The sequence below is a fragment of the Rattus rattus genome, chromosome X (genome assembly GCF_011064425.1).
Source record: "Rattus rattus isolate New Zealand chromosome X, Rrattus_CSIRO_v1, whole genome shotgun sequence".
Lineage (NCBI taxonomy): Eukaryota > Metazoa > Chordata > Mammalia > Rodentia > Muridae > Rattus > Rattus rattus.
Genome location: NC_046172.1, coordinates 53411357 through 53431340, shown reverse-complemented (window position 1 = coordinate 53431340; position 19984 = coordinate 53411357).

The following is a 19984-nucleotide window of genomic DNA, read 5'->3' as shown; positions in this document are numbered from 1 at the left end:
TACAATGAGGGTTTCAATACAAATCATAAACAATGGTAATGATATTATTTTTAAAACTTTTATCTCTTTTTTCCACAGAGAAACATCAGGAAGTTGTGACTTGGATCTAGCTATTACTGGTCGTAAAGAATCTAGTTAATCAAAAGCTTAATCTCTCCCCTTGAGGGTGGGTTTTCTCCTAATGTAAAAACTTCTCCTGGGGTGTTGGGGATTTAGCTCAGTGGTAGAGCGCTTGCCTAGGAAGCGCAAGGCCCTGGGTTTGGTCCCCAGCTCCAGAAAAAAAGAACCAAAAAAAAAAAAAAACAAAAAAAACTTCTCCTGGGTTCCTGAACTTTACCTTATGTCTCCAGTCTATGTCTGTCCCAACAGGTTTCCAATCAACTAAAGACTACAAACTGCACCAAACTTGCCAACCTCCTGTGATCCTTCAGAACCAATGAGCCCCAGATTTGTTGAAAACTAATGTAAACCAGATGCTTCTGACAGAATTTCCTATCTGCTTTGAACCAGTATTCCAGACTGCTCAAAGCAGCCCATACTTTACTAGCTCTAGGCGATCCAACAGATCAGCAAAGAGAGCAGCAAAGCAGATACATCCTGTCTCCTTTTTTCCTTTGACTAGCATTTCCACATTCCTGGGCACTGACAATAAGGTCCTAATTTCAGCATCTACAAAAGAGAGTATGTCTCCCCTTATCCCCAACAAAAGGTTAAAATATTAGGTCTAAAGGAAACAAGTGCCTCTCTACCAGAGTCCCTTCCCTTCTCTTTGGAAAAGGGGACAGGTGGCTAGTGTGGTGTGCATTGCCATACCAGGGTCCATGTCGGCCTCTAGACTCCTTCACTATCATAAAGATCTCTTAAAAATCAGAGAGTTACAAAACTTCCAAAAGGGATACTCAAGATGGTGGTTGGGGTTGAAGAGGTCCCTGAAGGTGTCATACAAGGAGGTAAACTGTGTGAAATTATTTATAAGAATAAAAACCTGGTGCAGACTGACTTCATCAACCTGGATTAGACTTCAGGGAGTCTAATCCTAGGTGGTTCACTGCCACCATATTTCAACAACTTATGATTTGGGAAAAAGTTTCCCTGCAACAATTAATTCATTCATTCCAGTTCTAGGCACACAATAAACTCTTTTACAAAGTACATGTGACAATGAGGGTAGGTTCTATAGCTAGAAGGCCTAGAATCTAGTGTGGTCTCTGACTGGTATGGCATAGAGGTCACCAGGCTATAAAGTACATTAGACATCTCCCCTATGGATAGGTAGCAGTCTAGGGAGGGAAGGGTATGGGATCATCATTCTGGGGAATTAGGATAAAGTCTGCCTTTCTAGAAAAAAGTGGTGAGGTAGGCTTTTATGGCTTCAGTGATTATATTGTCTAGATCTTTTCCATGGCCCTAAAGGCCAAATGAAAGATCTGTTCCTCATCCTCCAGAGCCTCATGACCACCTCCATTCCTCATTCCTAATAACCAAATCTGTTTCATTTATTATGGTCTGATTAGCTCTGAGTAATGGGGGAAGTATATTCCCCAGAAAGAAACATTGAAACTAAAATAGTAAAGACAGCACTTCAGCTTCATGGCAACAGCAACCATCAGCAAAAGTAGGGATCGTGGGAACCAATGGCCTGGTGATGCCCCAGGGGAAGGAACTGTGTCACACCTCCCCTTACACAGCCATGTGGGATCCAGCATCTGTCCCTCCAACATGGGATCTTATTGAATGGCTTACTTTCTGGTCACCAAATTTTACCAGGGTAAAAATCAATGTTATTTTCTCTGTCTAACTGCTTTATGCATCCCGATGCTCATTCATGGGTGTCAATGTCAAACACTATGGGTACCAGGGACCTTAAAATTAAATTTCCCAGATTAGAACTCATTCTCCTAGAACAACTAGGGAGTAAAATGGACTAGCCATCTCACAGTAGAATCAATTCTGTTAAAATGTGAGTCCTACAGGCTTTGTATCAACCTGTACCTCAACAGGAATTGATGGTTTGACTTCTATAGTCTAAAGCCAGTGGGAAATGTGATGGCTAAGAAAAACTCCATTTTGTGCTAGGCACCCATTCTAAATTTCTAAAAGATAAACTCCCAGAATCTCTGACACCCTTGCTCCCTTCTCTGTCAAAAAAAAAAACTGCTATGGGATAGTTCACTGCTTACCCTGGCTTTTTTAAACCCGCTGTATACCAGGACAGCTCACTTATCATTATATGCAGGGGGAAAGAGACAGACAGCTCCTCACAGCTGAGGGATTAAAAGCTGATTTTCTCTCAGAATGAGATAGTTGTGATGCCCACCTTAAAAATCTTCCTATAGCCTCTTCTGCATGACACACTTTTAATTTGCCTTTAAGGTTGTTGGGCTGCTAGCAGTAATTAATAAATTCATTTAATTAGAATTTGAATCAAGTTAATGGTTCTTTTCCAGTGGATTTAAATTCCATAACAGTGTTTCTAAAAATTCATATCCTAACACAATTTATTAGGGGCACAATTTACCAGTACAAAAACATGATACCCTACACTTTCTTCCAATTGAATTTTTGTGATGCTATATGTAGGTTACACATAACCTACACACTTATGTATAGGTTAGAAACTCCAACTACTTCAAGTTAGTTTTTACTCTTGAGGGAGATATTTTCTTTTGTTTTGGGATCAAATATTTTATTGTAATATTTGGAGTAAATACAGATAATTTATTAATAAAACAAAAATGATAAAAAGTAGAAGCGATCAATGAAGATGACCATACTGCTCATGATACACAACCTCATGGTCAGACATCCAGTTCTAAAACACAGCTGCTGGTGTCACTTTAGTACATTCTACAGGGGAAAGGTTGGTTATAGGATGGAAGAGACCTACCAGGTCCCTCCCACCCCATCTTGGCATTTCTCTTGGGCCTCTTTTGGTCCCAAGGGTGGGCTTCTCCCTGAGGACCTCATGGCAGTCACAGAGCAAAGCAGCTTCAAAACCTCAGTACCCACCCCCACCTCCAGAGCTCTGAGTTCTACAGGGGAGCAGAACAGCATAGGACGTTGTGACTAAACATATTACACGACACACATGTAATTGTTTTCATTTTCTATGCTGACTCGGTACATGCCCGGGAACTGGGGCATGTTGCCATGACACTTCACTATGTACTGGTGGTGGTTGGAGAGGTTGCTAGGGATGTCAGCAATGTCCTTGCTGAATACTTCTTTAATGACTAGAGTGCAATCATAGGTGATAAGGAAGCAACCATCACTACCTTCACTTTTTCTTAGGGGCCTTCGAATCAGGGACACCCAGTAATCCTGATCATCAATGCCAAGTCAATCACAGAGGTTCCTAGAGCCCTGGAGACAATATTCCTTGAACTTGAAAAGACTGGGAAGATTTTCTCTATGAAAATGGTTATTGTTGACCTTGATCTTGGAGCTGGCCTTAAAATCAACCGGAGGCAGTGAAATGAATTCTGGAGCAAATATGCATGACTATGGCCTAAGAACACATAGTTAGTTGCATCTCTCCAGTATTATTTTCCAATGTGGGATCAGTTTCATGGAGTTTTATAGTAACAGAACAAAGGAAAATATAAATCAAGACATTTTAAAAATACATTGATAGGGGTGGCGGTACAAGGCAAGCATTCAGGGTTCCGATTGCAAGGAGGAGAAAGAGGGTGTGGCACACGGAGGGGAAATGACTACCAAACAAAAGCCCAGAAGATGATCATAGGAACAATTACAATAGTCATGTAAAAATATTTTTTTTTTTACCAAAACGTTAGCTTGAATGTCTGCTAAAATGTTCAAGTTTACCCAAAAAAGAGGCACCACTAGAACACTGAAAGATCATGATGCAGCCACCCTTTGGATTTTTTTTAAATAATGTGTGAGCCTCCACCTTGGATCCCCTGACCTGCACACCCTTGGGTTATTGGGAGAATAAATGAAACACCCTGAAAACTCAGAAGAAAGGTTCTTTTGAAACTGAACCTCATCTTCTGGTTGTGCCAAGTAGCAGTGGTAATGAACTCCATGGTAAAGGGCCAGGATCATGGCTGTGAACCAGGCTGCTGAGTCTCACATCCCACTTGACCTCTTGCAAGTGTTCTGACTGCAGCAAATACCTAGCCACCCTAATCCTGAGTTTGCTTCCTCTTTAAATGGGGTGATAGTGAGCACCTCCTCACAGGATCATGGTGAATTCTAGTGGTCGGTAGTGTGTGAGGTCTGTAGAGCAGCTCAAAGCGCAGTGTAGCCAAATCTGCCCACCATGCACCTCCGGAAAAAATGGGCTCCAGCCCTTCCTCCCTCAGTCTTTTGACAGCCTTGGAGACCCTTGGATGCTTAGGATCCACAGAGCACATGGTCTTAAAAGTTTGGTAGCAGAAAGTAAATGTTCAGAGAGCAATGGAAACAAGTCAGATGCTGCCGTGTGATCCCAGAGATGTCCGCAGTTCATGTTCAAGTGATTTATGTACAACTCTTCAGTTTATCCTGATAAGTTGCTAATTTACTTGAATAATATCTGGTCCTGTTACTGTTTTGAGGACTTTGACCTGCCAAAGGCCACAGATCCTCTTTACGCTCAGGCCTGTGATGCACTGAGCATAGACTGGTGCTCTGAACCTTTGACTCCCCTCAAGACTTGAACTATAGTCCTGCTTACATTGTGCTAAATTCAGGACTTAGGAGCAGCCAAGTACCTTTTACTCCATGTACAGCACATCTCATGATTTGAAAGCCTAGTGCTCCTCTTTCCTGTGTGCTACTCAGTGTTGCCCACAAGCTCCTAAACAAGGAAAGCTGAGATTTGTGAGGCTTCCCTTCTGTAATTTTGTGCTTTGGGATAGGTTCAGGGCCCCAGTGGAAGTCACTGGCAGTTTGTTAAGATCTTACATTGATTAGGAAGTTTCCTTGACTTACAGATTTCAGCATCCCTTATGAAATACTATATTTTTCTAACCTGGGAAACTGAAGTGTTGGGACTGAAGTTGGCCTTCTCAGTGCTGTGCATCACAGATACACTCTAGCAAGGCAGCCTCTCAAAGTATTGTCTGTTCTATCAATATGTACTTAGGCATATTAATCTGAATTAGAGGTCTGATTGTACCTAATGGCTCCTCTGGGATGCCATGTCAGAAAATATTAAAAACTGTAGGAGTATGCTGAACATGCAGAGTAATTGAAAAAATCTTGTAAAATTAGTAATGAGCTCAGACTTTGATATCTTTGAACTTATTACTATTTTAATACCATTCTGTAAAGGTCTGTGGTAACTCCTGAGCATTGGGAGGGATGGTAGATGAAATGCACAACAGTGGGAAGAGGGGACTTGTAGAGTCCACCTCCAGTAGAAAGACAGGGCATCAAGTGGAGGGATGGGGTTGCCATCCCACAGTCAAAAACTCTGACCCACAATTAAAGAACTGCAGAGACAAAAATGGAGCAGAGTCTGAGGGAGAGGAGGTCCAGTGACAGGCCCAAATTGGAATCCAGCTCTAGGGGAGGCTTCAAGGCCTGACACTGTTACTGATGCTGTGGTGTGCTTACAGACAGGAGCCTAGTATGGCTGTCCTCTGAGAGACCCAACAAGCAGCTGAAAGACTCAGATGCAGATATGTGCATCCAACCAACGAACAGAAGCTGCTGACTCCTCTGGTTGAATTAGGGAAAAGCTGGAAGAAGCTGAGGAGGAGGGTGACCCTGTAGGAGGACCAGAAGTCTCAATTAACCTGGACCCCTGAGATCTCTCAGACACTGGGTCACCAACCAGGCAGCATACACCAGCTGAGATGAGAGGCCCCGAAACATATACAGCAGAGGACTACCTGGTTTAGCCTCAAGAAGAGAAGATACACCTAACCCTGGAGAGACTTGAGGCCCCAGGGAGTGGGGAGGTGTGGTGGGGTAGGGGGTGAGGACATTTTCTCAGAGATGGGGGGAAGGAGGAATGGGATGAGGAACTGTTGGAGGGTAGAAAGGGAGTGGGATAATGACTGAACTATAAAAATTTTTATTAAAGAATAAAAAATTGCAATAAAATAAATGCAAAAATAAAAGTTTTGTCATCTCTCAAGGATATAGATTAATAAAATGTTATACAGTAGCTCTGTCAAAAAGAAAAAAAAATACATCAATGGGTTCCCAGAAGTGTGAACCAGGCTGCCAGATGTGCAGGCATTGGAGGCAGAGGAGAAAGCAATGGATCCCAGAGACTAGGCCTCCACCAGCCGAGCAAGTTTCATGAACCATATGTGGTGTGCCTTGGTGGATGTGAAATGCGACCCTGACTGTATCTTCCATGGGACCCTGAAGGGGAGCTGTCCTGGCAGCGTCTAGAGGCTTGAAAGCACATCTTGGAGCATTTGGTCCTGGAGGACAAAGATAAAGACCCTATTCTGTCCAGTATCACCACAACCATGAGCACCTTGGAGCAGAGCATTGACTTCTGTGATACCAACACTGACATTGTCTAACCATCCCTCAGTCCTGGTTTTAAGGACCTTATTGCACATGCAACCTGGTTCCCTGCAATCATTGTACAGCCAGATCAATGACAAGGAACAGATACACGGAGAATAGGCACTTACCCACCATTCCAGAAAGGCAGAAGGCGGCTGTGGTCCTCCCAGAGTCACAGTCAGCTTTGTTGTTCAGTTTGTCATAGGCAGGGTTCCCAGTCAGATTTGTTCAGTTTGTCATAGGCAGGGTTCCTAATTCCTGTCTCTCCCCATGAACTTCCCTATGAAGACATGAGCCCTATCTGGGGCAGTGGGATTGGGCACAGGCAACCTTGAGCTTAGCCTGAGCCAGCTTTGAACAGTACTTCTAAGGTCCCCAGAGACCAAATCAGATGTCCCCACACTCTGGTTGGGGCCCCTGGAGTAGAAGGTACCAGCAGGGCTGAGTTTGTTCTTATCCACTGGCAGCTGCTGATTTCACTCTGGTCTCCTTGCCCTCTGTGGAGTACTTTTTTTTCCTGTCATGTTGAACTCTTGAGGCATAAAAGGTTCTAGATAGAGGCAATTTTGAGTCTGGGGAGCTGTGTTTCTCACAGGTTCAACAGGTGTCTCCAGGAGCTGGCCAATCACTTTAGAAAACAGCAGAATGGACTATTTTTGTATCTAATGTTTACAGATATTGTACATTGATGGACCCATCAGAGCAGTGGGTGATCACAAGATGGGGTAATTTCTCCTACAGGGCTCAGTGCTATTTAAAGGCATTCTCAGCTTTTAAATTGGTGGAAGTTAATAATTTGCTATGTTAATTGATTCCAAAAGGTATTTTTATCTGTTAGTCACAAGATAGAGTTGTAACAGTAGGGTGCAAGGAATGTTTATCGGGGGCTAAAACTAGCCCAAAATAAAAGTATAATTAGGTTCAGAATTGCAACATTCCAACCTCTCTAAATCACTGCCATCCTAATCAGTCAATTAGTCTTTGAAGAATCAGATTCTTTCCACTAATTTCTCATTCACACACTCTTCTGTTCATATCCACTGAGTCAAGCAGGAGGGCCCTCAAGGAGACTACTTCTGGAAGTTCAAAATCAATCAAAAATTCTCTCTCTCTCTCTCTCTCTCTCTCTCTCTCTCTCTCTCTCTCTCACACACACACACACACACACACACACACACACACACACGTTGAAGGAAGAGCACATCTGTCCATCCTTCACACTCAACCTCCCCTCCATCCCTCCGTCTCCACCCTCAGATCCAACCCCTCCTATGATTCCCCCATTGGCAGAACACTTCAGTAACCATTGTTCTCATGTGCACTCTAGTTCCTTGGGAATTCTTTCTAAGAGTCCTTGTAAGGTTATGGAGTTCATGGCTATGGGTTTCCCTTATCTCAAGAAGGGTACACTCTGCCTCCTGAAAGCCAAATTTCCCTTAGATTCCCTGACAAAGGAGAATGAGAACATTATGAATGAAGTTGACAACACAGACATGGCCACCTCACTCTCCCCATAAACTGGGAGAAACAACTCATTTACATGAGATGAGCAGATCTACTTGGAGCTCTAGTCCCAAGCAAGACTCTGAAGACACACAATCTCTAAGGCCATCATAGCAGTCTCCAAATGCCCCCACCAGCAGGCTCCCAGAATCAAGAGTGCCATCGTCATAGTGACAGATGAAGATTATGTGGGCTTCCCAGTGGCTCAGGTCCTTGAGCACTGCCTTTCCAAATCGCTCTATGACCAAGGGCTATGAAGCATCCTGCCTTCCTATAGGATTGATGTCATGGCTCACTGGATCTATTGTCTTCCTGACCAGCACAGCCCATGGGCATCTCAGCTGTTTCGTTAATCTTGACCTTAAAGTCAGAATGCAGATCATCCCAGAAGCCAAGCCACAGCTATCTGAATCACTACTAAAGGGTCAGAAGCATCATTCCAGATTCAAACTCTTGTTAAGCTGCACACAGCAAACCGTTGCCCTCTACTTGCAGCAGTTGCCCCCTGCCATGCTATTGCTCTCTTGACAGTCCCTGCTGTCATATACATCATCCATCAGGCATCCAATACCAAAATCACTGGGAACGAGAGACAGAAACAATCATGGAAGGCCATGTGAAGTTTAGATTCAATTTTCTTTTAGTAAAATTATACTGCACATCTTCTGAGTCAAATAACTGCTACCCTCATACTTCAACTGTGCCATTTATATATAAATGAGTCTAAGGCAATTGTATTGTTCAAAATTAACCTGTCAGCACCACCTGCCCAGAAACCAGGTAACTTCCTAGGATGCTGGGAATTGTAGCTTCATGGGAAAGTACAGTAGGTTTGTCCTTATAAGCACCAACAACATGTGGCTTGAGTCATTCCAGCTGAGAAATTCTGGGGAACGTCCCTGACCAAAGTGTTTCTCTTGGTCAGTATTTAATATTTAATAAAGCTTCCTTTAAATTTGGCCCAAAATGGTGGTATTTGCTTTGCTGGTGAGTATCAGGATTAATACAATACACAACAGAGATTCCTGATACTTATGCTTATTGTGGCATTGTTCATAATAGAAACATTTGTGGGGTGATTTTTAATTTAACAAACTTATTCCAAACTTAATCCATTTTGTTATGAATGATCAAGCAATAAATTTTGCAGCAATTTGTTCTATTTATACTGTAAAATAAAAGGAGAAATAAATGGTGTAATATTACATAGTTTAACATTATATTTTAAAATATTAGTGCATATCTAAAATGAAATATAGGATGTATTCCTAATATAACATAACATACTATACTATCAAGTTTGAGAATAAACACTGAATCACCAGTGCTTACATTGAAAAATTATATTCTTCTCATTGTGTAAAATTTCTTTCTTCCACAGACAGCATAACAACTGAAATAGACTATGCAGTCTAGTAGAAAACTAAAAAAATTTTTAAAAATCTTACTTTGTAAAAATATAGATACTCTTATCCTAATCCATTAAATACCTCTAGGGTATTTAATATACTAAGTAAATATAAATCTTTTCTAATGTGACATTAAAATATATTATTAGCTCTGTTTCTTTAAGGTTTCTTCAAAAACTATAGCAACCTTTAATTTTCTTTTACTGGATTATACCCAAGAGAATTCTGCAGATGTGGGTTTGCTATCTTTGAGAGGTGCCCAGGACCCAGCTGTTTACTATAACATACTGCATGGAAATCTGATATATCATTAAGCAATTTTAATAGTAATATGAAGTTAAGGACAAGGAAAACTACTCCAAACCTGGGAAAATAAGACGGTAGTATATAATTTCATCCTATGCTATAGCATACTTCTTTAAAAATTTATTACTATATATGTTCAGATTAATTAATGATTTTATTTATTTACATCCCAAATATTGCTACTCCTCTTGGTCCCTGCCTTGCAGAGGTCTTCCCCCTCCGCCTCCCCTCCCCTTCCCTTCTGAGATGGTGCCCCCCTCAGGCATCCCCCCTCCCTGTAATTATGAGCATCCTTTCCCACTAAGGCTAGACTAGGCAGTCCTTTGCTATGTATATGGGGGAGGGGCTAAGATCAGCCCAAGTATGCTCTTTGGTTGGTGGCTTAATCCCTGGGAGCCCCCAGGGGTCCAGATTAGTTGACACTATCAGAAGCCTTTGTATCTAAATAGTTCTATGACACACTCTTGCTTTCTTCTAGCACACTGGTGGATCCTTCACCAGAACCCTGTCCATGATCTGGGTTACACTGTAAGATCAACAGAGACAATGCAGGATGAATTTTAGGCTTCTCGGCAGCAGGGGATAAACCTATCAAGGACTGAATTCGGACAGCTTCCTAGAAACTCTTTTTATTGTTTCACAAAGGCACTTTTAGCAAGTCAGTTTCTCCTAACATAGCAAAATTTCTTATCTGACCTAAGGGTTGTCTTGAAATCACCCAAACAATACTCAGCCACAGAAGACTTCATGGTTTGCCAGGCAAGTCATCAGACTAAGTTATACAAAGGCTCTGAGAATCCTTCAAAAGAACAACCCCATAAAATCACAGATGACAATCACTGATCATCACTTCAGAGTCATGCCATATACAACAGTTCTGCTAAAATTCTGCTACAGAACCCAATATCTAGTGATATTTATATAGACACTTTTCAATAGTAGCATATTTTACAGCTGTCTTTTGGGTATTGTACGTGTTTATCCTACCTAAATCCTCCATAACCCCTCTTTCTCTTTCATAAGGCATTTGTTTGTTTATAATCCTTGCCTCTTTGGAGGTGAGTCACAGGACTGTTCACCCATATTTTCTTCATGCACTACTGAAATGCCTGCCACTAGAAGGGCACATAATAGGAGAAGATGTGTATACTAAATTATAATCTAATTTCAATCCTGCCTCCTGAAAGTAGGCAGAGACAGGATATAACAAGAGATACAATGGTTCCAGAGAAATAACTAGTTAGAAACTAGACATTGCTGGCCAGTGTAAGCAAACCACTTAACCACCAAACTAGTGTTAGAGAACAAAACAATACTCTTCCCTTTTATACTCTTATTGAGGTCATCTCAGATTTAACTAGAATGTGATCTCCTTACTGGAGAATCCCATGGAAAACTCCTCAACTCGATTCTAGGAACTGAAGTCAAGATGCCCCAGCTAACTTAGCTTCTGTGAAACTGCCTGCTTGTACAAACCCCACCCCCACCCCCCGCAGCTATTCAAGATAACTGGATGTGGTTTTGCTTTTAAAAGCCACGTGGTCTAAATTCTCAGGGTATACTTGGGCCCCTAACTGAGTATACTCCCCACTAGCTGGTAAAGACTTTCAATTGGTGATAAACTGTATCTGAGTGTTCATCTCTGGTGGGCTCCCTTTAACACTAGACCGTTCTGTATACAAAGAAAAGTATTGAGGGAACAGACTGCTAGACTGCCTCAGAGAGTAGAGAGCACCAGCCAATCGGGAAAGCCTTGCCGGGTTTATTGGGAAGATGGTAGTTATGGGGAGGGGGCAGAACAGTTTAGAGGGCTAACATGGGGACTTGATCTGCTGCCTGCTGTTTGATTTTATCAGGAGCTAGATGCCCTTCCTGGAGGTAGTTAACCATTGGGAGCAGATAAGGGAGGTAATGGCTTTCCTGTTAAACAGGTACCAGCCTTACGAGATCTCTGAATAATTAATTCTGAGTGCAGGCTTTGTTTACCTAATAACAATCATTCTGTTTTACTTAAGAGTCCTGCCTTGGGTTAGGCCTAGACCATTTTCTTAGGACACTGAAACAGCATTGCCATTTTGGGGGCCTGCTTTGGACCTAACAGGCAGGCAGGCAGAGATAGCCCAAGAACATGGATAGAAATAAATACACATTTCAAAAGGCAATCTGACAAGGATACATTGAAAGGGTGCAGACAGTCACAAGTAGAAATTGGTATAGAATCCAAGAAACGGGAAACAGAAAAACAGACACAAAAAAGAGAGTTTGTGATTTATATAGAAGTGACAGGGGTGACAGGCAGTGTGTAAATAATTAGACACAGAAATAATAAAAGATACAGAAAGATAAAAATAATAAAAGATACTCGGAAAGAGGAACAAAAGATAGCAAGAGAGACATTACAGAGATAAATCAACAGAAATAACAGCATGTTAGGAACATAAATGATATCATTTTGTACAACTTGAAGAACATTTTGTGTGACTTGGAATGATGTAACACTTGCAAGAGGCTGTTAAGGAATCAGCCACAAGGCAACCCTGCTATGAACCAGCCATAAGAGCTCAAAGCCAAAAGCAGACTCTGTTATGCTGATGAATTATCCCCAATTTGTGCTGGTATGTTAATGAGTCAGCCCTAAGCTGTAGACCCTGAGAGCACAAAATTCTTTCTTGATAATATCGAAAGCTAGAACTTTGGAAAAAGATTCCAGGCTATCACTGCTATGCTCCTGAGACAGTGTCTCAAGTGTTAACATTTTGTCTAAGCTCCAACCCACAGTTACCTGGCAACAGCCATGTATGCCTGACTCACCATATAAGGGGCTACTTGCCCCTCTCTCTCTCTCTCTCTCTCTCTCTCTCTCTCTCTCTCTCTCTCTCTCTCTCTCTCGCTCTCACTTTTGCCTTCCTGCTCTGCCTCTATCCCCCTCACACCTCCCCCCCCTTCTCCCCATTCCCTTCACTACCCTCTCTTCATGTGCTCATGGCCAGTCTCTTCTTCTCTATTCATTCTCTCTCCTTTTCCCTCTCTCTCTCCCTCTCCCCTCTCCCTCACCCACTCCCTTTATTGGCCTTTATTACCCTCTCCACTCCCATCCACATGCCCTAAATACTCTATTCTATACTATACTGTCCTGTGGCTGATCCCTCAGGGGGAAGGGATGTCTCAGCATGGGCCTTCAGAGGCAACCCCTTCCCCTATACCTCACCACACATCCATAGAACATATACTCCTCTTTATCTTTTTATAAGCATATCATATGGTGTCGTGACTTAGAAACTCCACAGGTTTACATTCCCCTGCTGCCACACATGGAGATCCAACGCTCAATGGCCCAAATTTTGGAGAACTGGTAAGACCCCCCTCCCTCCACTGGTCAGAGTAAACATCCTCATGGTTCCAGGGGAGAGTTCTCAAGCTCTGTGCTGCCCTTGAGGGTGGAGACATTCAGTCTTTTCACTGACCCTCGTTCTAGGACTTTTCCCCTTGGGTAAGATTTCCCTTTCTCCTTTGAGACAATTTCTTTCTTGCTGCCTGGCTAAATTGCTCTCTGTAGCTCAAGGGTACCTGACCCAGAGCATAGCCCCAGCCCCCCCCCCCCATGTGATGGCCTGACTGTCTGGACTGTGTTAGTCAAATCTCTTTGGTTATTGATGATGCCCTCAGGACGCTGGTAGGGGCAGTTAGTAACCCTATTCTCTCACCCATGGGCCTGTCTTCATTGTCCTGTCCCTACTTACTTAGATGTCTTGGTCTAACTCACAATAAGCAGAAAACAATATCTCTACATTGCCACTAAATTGGCACATTGAAACAACTCTCTCGGGGTTGGGGATTTGGCTCAGTGGTAGAGTGCTTGCCTAGGAAGCCCAAGGTCCTGGGTTCGGTCCCCAGCCCCGGAAAAAAAAAAAGTAAAGGAAACAACTCTCTCAGTAGAGATCCATAGCATAGGCTTCCCTTCCCAATCCATCCATTCCCTCCTGGCAATGCTGTGGCTGCTGCCCTGCCAGTCCAGAACAGCTCTGCTCCCGATGTGCAGCATGAAAAGTGGGTCTGGCCCCACCCCTTGTGTCCTGCCAGGACTCTCAGCTTTCCCCACAATCTCGACCACTGCACTTTCTCTCACACAGGGCTCCTAAGATCTGCACGCCAAGGTTGCCAATGGCCCCAGCCTGCCTACTCAGCTTGCAGCTTCGGGAAAAGCAGCTTTGGCCCTTCCTCGCCTTATCCGCCCTTTCACTCTTGCCACTGCCTTCTTTGACCACTCGGAGTACTATTGTAGGTGCTTTTGGGTGTCTTGTTGGACCGGCCGCAGTCTCGAGAAAAACAGCTTTTTCCTGTCCCCTTGGGACTCTGCAGTTTCCCTGAGCATCGAGCACGTGCAGCGTCTTTTGCCACACCCCCGCATTAATTAATTACTGTTTCTGCCTTTCTGCCCTGGACACATTTCTCTCTCTCTCTCTCTCTCTCTCTCTCTCTCTCTCTCTCACACACACACACACACACACACACACACACACACACACACACACACACCACCATCGTGAGCTCCTCTCTCCCCCTCTCTGCCTGGGACTCACTAAGTGAGCAGCTAGCCCAGCTGCCCACCACAAAAATAGCAAAAATAGCACACCACATGTGTTACTAGGGTACAGGATGCTACTTCAGGTGCTTCCCTTCCCCCACCCATTTCTGACTCTGGTGCTTCCCGTTGTCAGAGGGAAACCCACCCCATCTGCCTGAGTCTGAGTAGTGGTGCTATGGCCCTGTGCTATCTGGAGTACTCATTGCAACTGGGGCTCCTAGCAATCTATGATCGTCAGACTGTGCACACGCACACGTACTCCCCCTTCCCTACCCTGCATATGCCCGATGCCTCAACTGTACATTCTCTCAAGTCTGTCTCTAGCGCTGTAGACCAGCCTGCTCTCTTTACAATCCATTTCATCAGAGATATGTGCCTATAACCCCAGCCTGTATGCTCAGTGAGTGTCACAGCCTTGAACCTGCCTGGACAAACTCACTTTCTGTCACCACAATCTTATACCACCCCAGCCAGTTTTCTTATTCCTTTACATTCTGGTGCTCCACTCCAATTCTAAGCCAAATGTTTCTCTGCTAGTGCAAAATGTGTTTTTTAATACTATGCAACCTGTCAAAGTTAAGATTTTTGTTCCTATCCTGTCTTGATAAGTGATTTTTGCTACAGATATGACCAGTAGATATAGCTTTCAATTTTGTCAGAAGTCTGCTAATTGCTAATATGCTTTAAGTTTATGACAGAATCTCCCAAAGCCTAACAGTTTACTCCACAAGATCTCAGAAGATATGGACACAGCTACAAGAAACTGCTTGAATTGTGGTGTGAAAACCACTTAAATGCACCACCGTGACCCTGCCAAGGCCTGATCAACACTGTGGACAGACAGAGTCAAATGCCTCAAATTGTCTGGGTCAAAGTGAGACATTTCTCATTTCACACATTATCTGATCCACAGAGAAAAGGGAGGGGGCTCTTTGAAAGCCAGATTGTCTCAGCCCAAGTTGCCAGGGAGACCACAGGGACCTGGGAACTGTTTGGATTATAGATGAAGTCTGTTATTTTCAATTGATACATGACTCCTAGATTATAATTTATTCTTTCCCAGATTTCTGATTACATTGACAGCTAAGGTAACTGCAGCTTGACAGCTAGAAAACAGACCTAGCTCCTTACCCTAAGGTATATTTACTCATTAATAAATTTGTTAACTAGCTAAGACTGCCAGATTTCTTACAGACTTCACGATGATACGTAAGTTCAGATGTAAGCTTTCACAAATGTGATCTGTTACTTCCTTACCTAAACTCGGGTTCCCGTGACTAGATGCTTCATATTTCCTCTTCTTGCTATGCCACTGTCCTAACACTATTCGAGCCCCTACAAATACGCCTAACCCTAATTAACATTCCACTATACAATCCAACTGTATAATCACAAATTTTTGTTCCTTCTGATCCACAAAAAGCTTATCTTAAAGACTGTTCATGTTGTTAACTCATGTTGCTGCCTCTTTTGTAAACTTATAAGTTATAGGAAACCCACTGAGACCTACTTCTCATGGACCAAATAGACTCTATCCAGATAAGTCCATCTGCCTAAAGTTCCCACTTACTACCTATTCCAGAGGGCGGGATTCCTCTGGGTTTCAAATGTAAATCTAAGAAAAAAATTTTCTTTCTCCCAAATGTGCCTAATTTTATTCTCTACCTATATTAAATATATGTGTGTTTCAGCATCTTGTCAAGTCCAGATACTTACTACATCTAGGACAGCTTCAGAGAAGCAACCTCTAGATGTTCCAATCTCCTCTCACAGACACAGATGCTTCTACTTGTCTTGTTCCTTCTGATCTATCCACAGATGGGTCCAAAGACCATAGACAGCAAGTAAATAGCTGACTCTTCTAAGACTGGACCAACATTATCCATTCTTCTAGGTTTCCTAGAGACAATGTTCCCGGAAGCCAGCAGGAAGTAGTTAAAGATCATGATAATGAACCTATTCCTGCTTCACCATCGCCTCTTTCTAGTTTTTTTTTCTTTTTTAATTAAACTAAAGCTGGGGAATGTTAGAATTTTGTCTAAGCTCTGCCCCACAGTTACCTGGCAACAGCCAGGTATGCCTGACTCACTTTAAAAGGGGGCTGCTTGTTCCTCTCTCTCTCTCTCTCTCTCTCTCTTTTGCTCCTACTCTCTCACCTTGACCCTTTTTGCCCCTACTCTCCCCCCTTTCCTTCCAATCTCCTCTCCATGTGCTCAATGGGTCTCTACCCTCTACTTCTCTATTCTCTCCTTTCTCTGCCCATTATCCTCTTAACTCCACTCCCCATGCCCTGAATAAACTCTATTCTATACTCTACCATCATATGCCTGGTCCCTCAGGGGGAAGGGATGCCTCAGTATGGGCTCCCTTCCCCCATACCTCACCACACCTCCATAGAATATATCCCTCTCTCTTTATCAAGTCTCTTCATTGATTCCCATCAACAAGGAGGCTTTGAAACTGGCTACTCTGTGACTCTGCCTTCTGCAACCCTTGAATTTCCAGCACTGCTGCCGAGTTCACAAATGCCTGCCTGTTAGTATTAGTGGCTGGCTGCCACTCTCAAGGGCCTTTTGGAACTTCTAACCGGGCCTTCCTCCCTGCCTGCTACAACTAAAGAACCTCCCACTGCATACTATCTGAGCTTGCTTCTGATGTGCCCTCATCAGACAGGGTTCCCCCAGAAGCCTGCAGTATTTCCCTCATGAGTGGCTATTTCTCCCTTTTCACTAGGTAAGATACCTGTTTACATGAGACTACAGATGGTATTATAAGGAATGTTTGTGTGAATAAATTGAGCATATTTGAAAGGAAAAAATATCCTGTGGATGCCCTAATTGCTGAATGCTCTCTGCACAGCATGATATAGAAGCAGAAACAGGGATCATGTAAGACAGAAAAGATTTAAATACTTCTACTACTTATGCATGTAATACATTTGGTCTTTTTCCTAGCATAGATGGATGGACACAGAGACAGACAGACAGACAGACAGACAGACAGACAGACAGACACACACACACACACACACACACACACACACACACGAGACAGCCAGAAATGTGAAAATAGAGATGGTAACACAGAGCCAAAACGTATCTGTCAGATACAAAGGAAACACCAATTCCCTAAACTCCAAAACAATCCAGAAATGAGCTCAAGCAAGAGGCTAGGAGGATTTCTGATGGTTAGGTAAAAGTCAGCGTTTCTCAGGAACTTGAGAAGCAGTTCCTGTCTACCAAACGGAGTCATTTCCTTTACCTCTGCAAAAGGGACAAATTGTTCTCCAATTAATATATCAGCATATGCAGATCTATGTTAGCCTCCAGGCTCCCCCAGTCCCTACCTACAAGTGCTTGTTATGCATCTCAAAGCCTTCATGTCAGACCCCTGCCCTTCTCTCCCTGCTGCCATTCACCTTTATAACCCATCTCTCTCTGCTCTCTCTGTTCCTGTGCTTGCTTCTCTTACTGTGCTTTCTCTCTTCTCTATCCCATTATTCCTCCTTTTCCCCCTGCAAATAGCCCTGGCCATGTCCAGTCTCCTGGCCACATGCAGTCTACTCTCTGTGCTCTGGAGTCTTCCATATGCCTCTGGCTGCTTTCTCATATCCACAATAAAACCTTCTCATACCATGGAGCAGTCTTGTCCTCAATTTATCCAGTATCAAAAATAGACTTGATACAAAGTTATACTAAGGTAGACCTAGATACAGACCAAACAGACAGAAAATTGTTAGGGCTCAGGATGCCTATATATCTATAATAAATAGAGTTCTGATAAGCTATTAATCTAGCCCTAATAAAATACTGATTATAATTATTTTAGTTACAGGTTCAAAATTTAACTTTTGTTTCTTTTTCTAAATATAGACTTAAAAGTGCTACTCATTGTAATGAAAACATCTCTGGACAGAGGGAAGAACATCCATGCTTTTATCCAGAACCAACATTTGAGTCCTTAAACTGTTCCTTGCATCTGCCTTTTCCTTCTGGGGTCTGAACGTTCCACCTGTACCCTCCGCTGAGCAATTAGTCCCTGGCTTTCTTTACTGACAAATCAAGAACCGATTGGGAAACAGGGTTAGTATCAGAACCTCCCCTTACATCCCCCTTTGTTTTCTTTCCTGCCACCAAATTTCTGTCTTATCACACATAAGTTTTTATGGTTCTATTATACTGATAACTTTTCAGCTTTTGTTTTTCTATAGCTAAAAGCAGTGGCTACTCCAACTGTTTGTAGACACTTATTCCAGTTTTTTCTACAATGATGATTTCAGTGCAGATTATAAACATTGATCATTCTAATATCTTCTGTTTCCAGTCTAGATCTATCCTAGCAGATTCCCATTTAGATGACAGACACTATCCAGACCCTGCAAAGTGCTCCAAATTGCCTGCACCTCACCAGCACCAGGTGGTCATACAGAACCTGAAATCTTTAGACTTAGTGAATACTAAAATCTGACTGTTCCCTGTCTCTTCAAACTAGGCCAGTGAACCAAATGCTTCTGATGACTGACACATACCCCCAGGCCTTTGACATTTGAGCCTCTCTGGGTTCCTACTATGACCCTCCCCCGGTCCTCAGTATTTGAAGTAGTCAAAGATTGTATCATCCTTTTCACTAACAAAAGGCTGAAATGTCAGGTTTCAAGCAGCCTATATATAGGTCTCAGGCTATCCATGTCTAGAAATGAGCTCAAGCTGGATTATAGGGGATTTCTGGTGGTTAGATAAAAGCTATTTTTCCTCAGGAATTTATGCAACCAGTTCCCATTAGCCAAAGTAGTCATTTCCTGTGTTTCTCCCCATTCTTGTGGATCATTGGCTGATGAGGGCAGTGAGAGCAAAGACAATGAGGTCCAGGGATGGGAGGGTTGAAATCTTGGGAGTGCATGTGGTGAATGATAACACTGGGACCAACTGTCAGGAGGAGGCAGATCAAATTTACTTTGGGTGATTCAAAGCTTATACAGGGCAACGAGGGTAGGAACAACCACGACGGGCTAAGGTTATTGGCTGAGGGCTTAGGGTACTGAAATGCTTCATTAGCCTGGGGAAGCATTTCAGGAATCTTAGGTGCTAGCTGAACAGTTTCTTGTCGGGAGAAAGGAAATTGATCCTGTAATCTAACTAAGGTTACAAGGTAGAGGTATATGATATGTGGCGGCTTAGAATTCCCCAGATAAAGTCAGAGGAGAAGCCTAACTAATAAAGGGAGGCTCCCATTAATTACACACTGAGCCTACAGGTTATCTGGTCAATAGCGGACTTCAACCTTAATTAGCAGAGTTTTCCCAGGAATTCCCTTACTTCTGGAAGAAGGGACATGTGGGCTCCTTGTGGCATCTATCAGCATATCAAAGCCCACAGTGGCCTCCAGGCTCCCTCAGTATTACAAGTACCTGTTATCCAAGTCAAAGTCCATACTAGTATCCAGGCCTTCCCCATATGCCAACAGCCTGTCTTCCTTATAAACATGATTTGTCTACTTCCAGACTCTTTTCCCCATAGCTTCATTTTATATAGTTCCAATTAAAACTAATTATTGATTTTGCATAAACATACGAAAGGGTTCCTTATGTCATTTTCTTATATATTTAGTTTTGGTCTCTCCCACCCTCATCTCACTCCTCTCTTCTATCTCCTGAGCTCACCCCTTCTCTGCACCATTTTGCCCTACCATTCTACTTTTTCGTTTC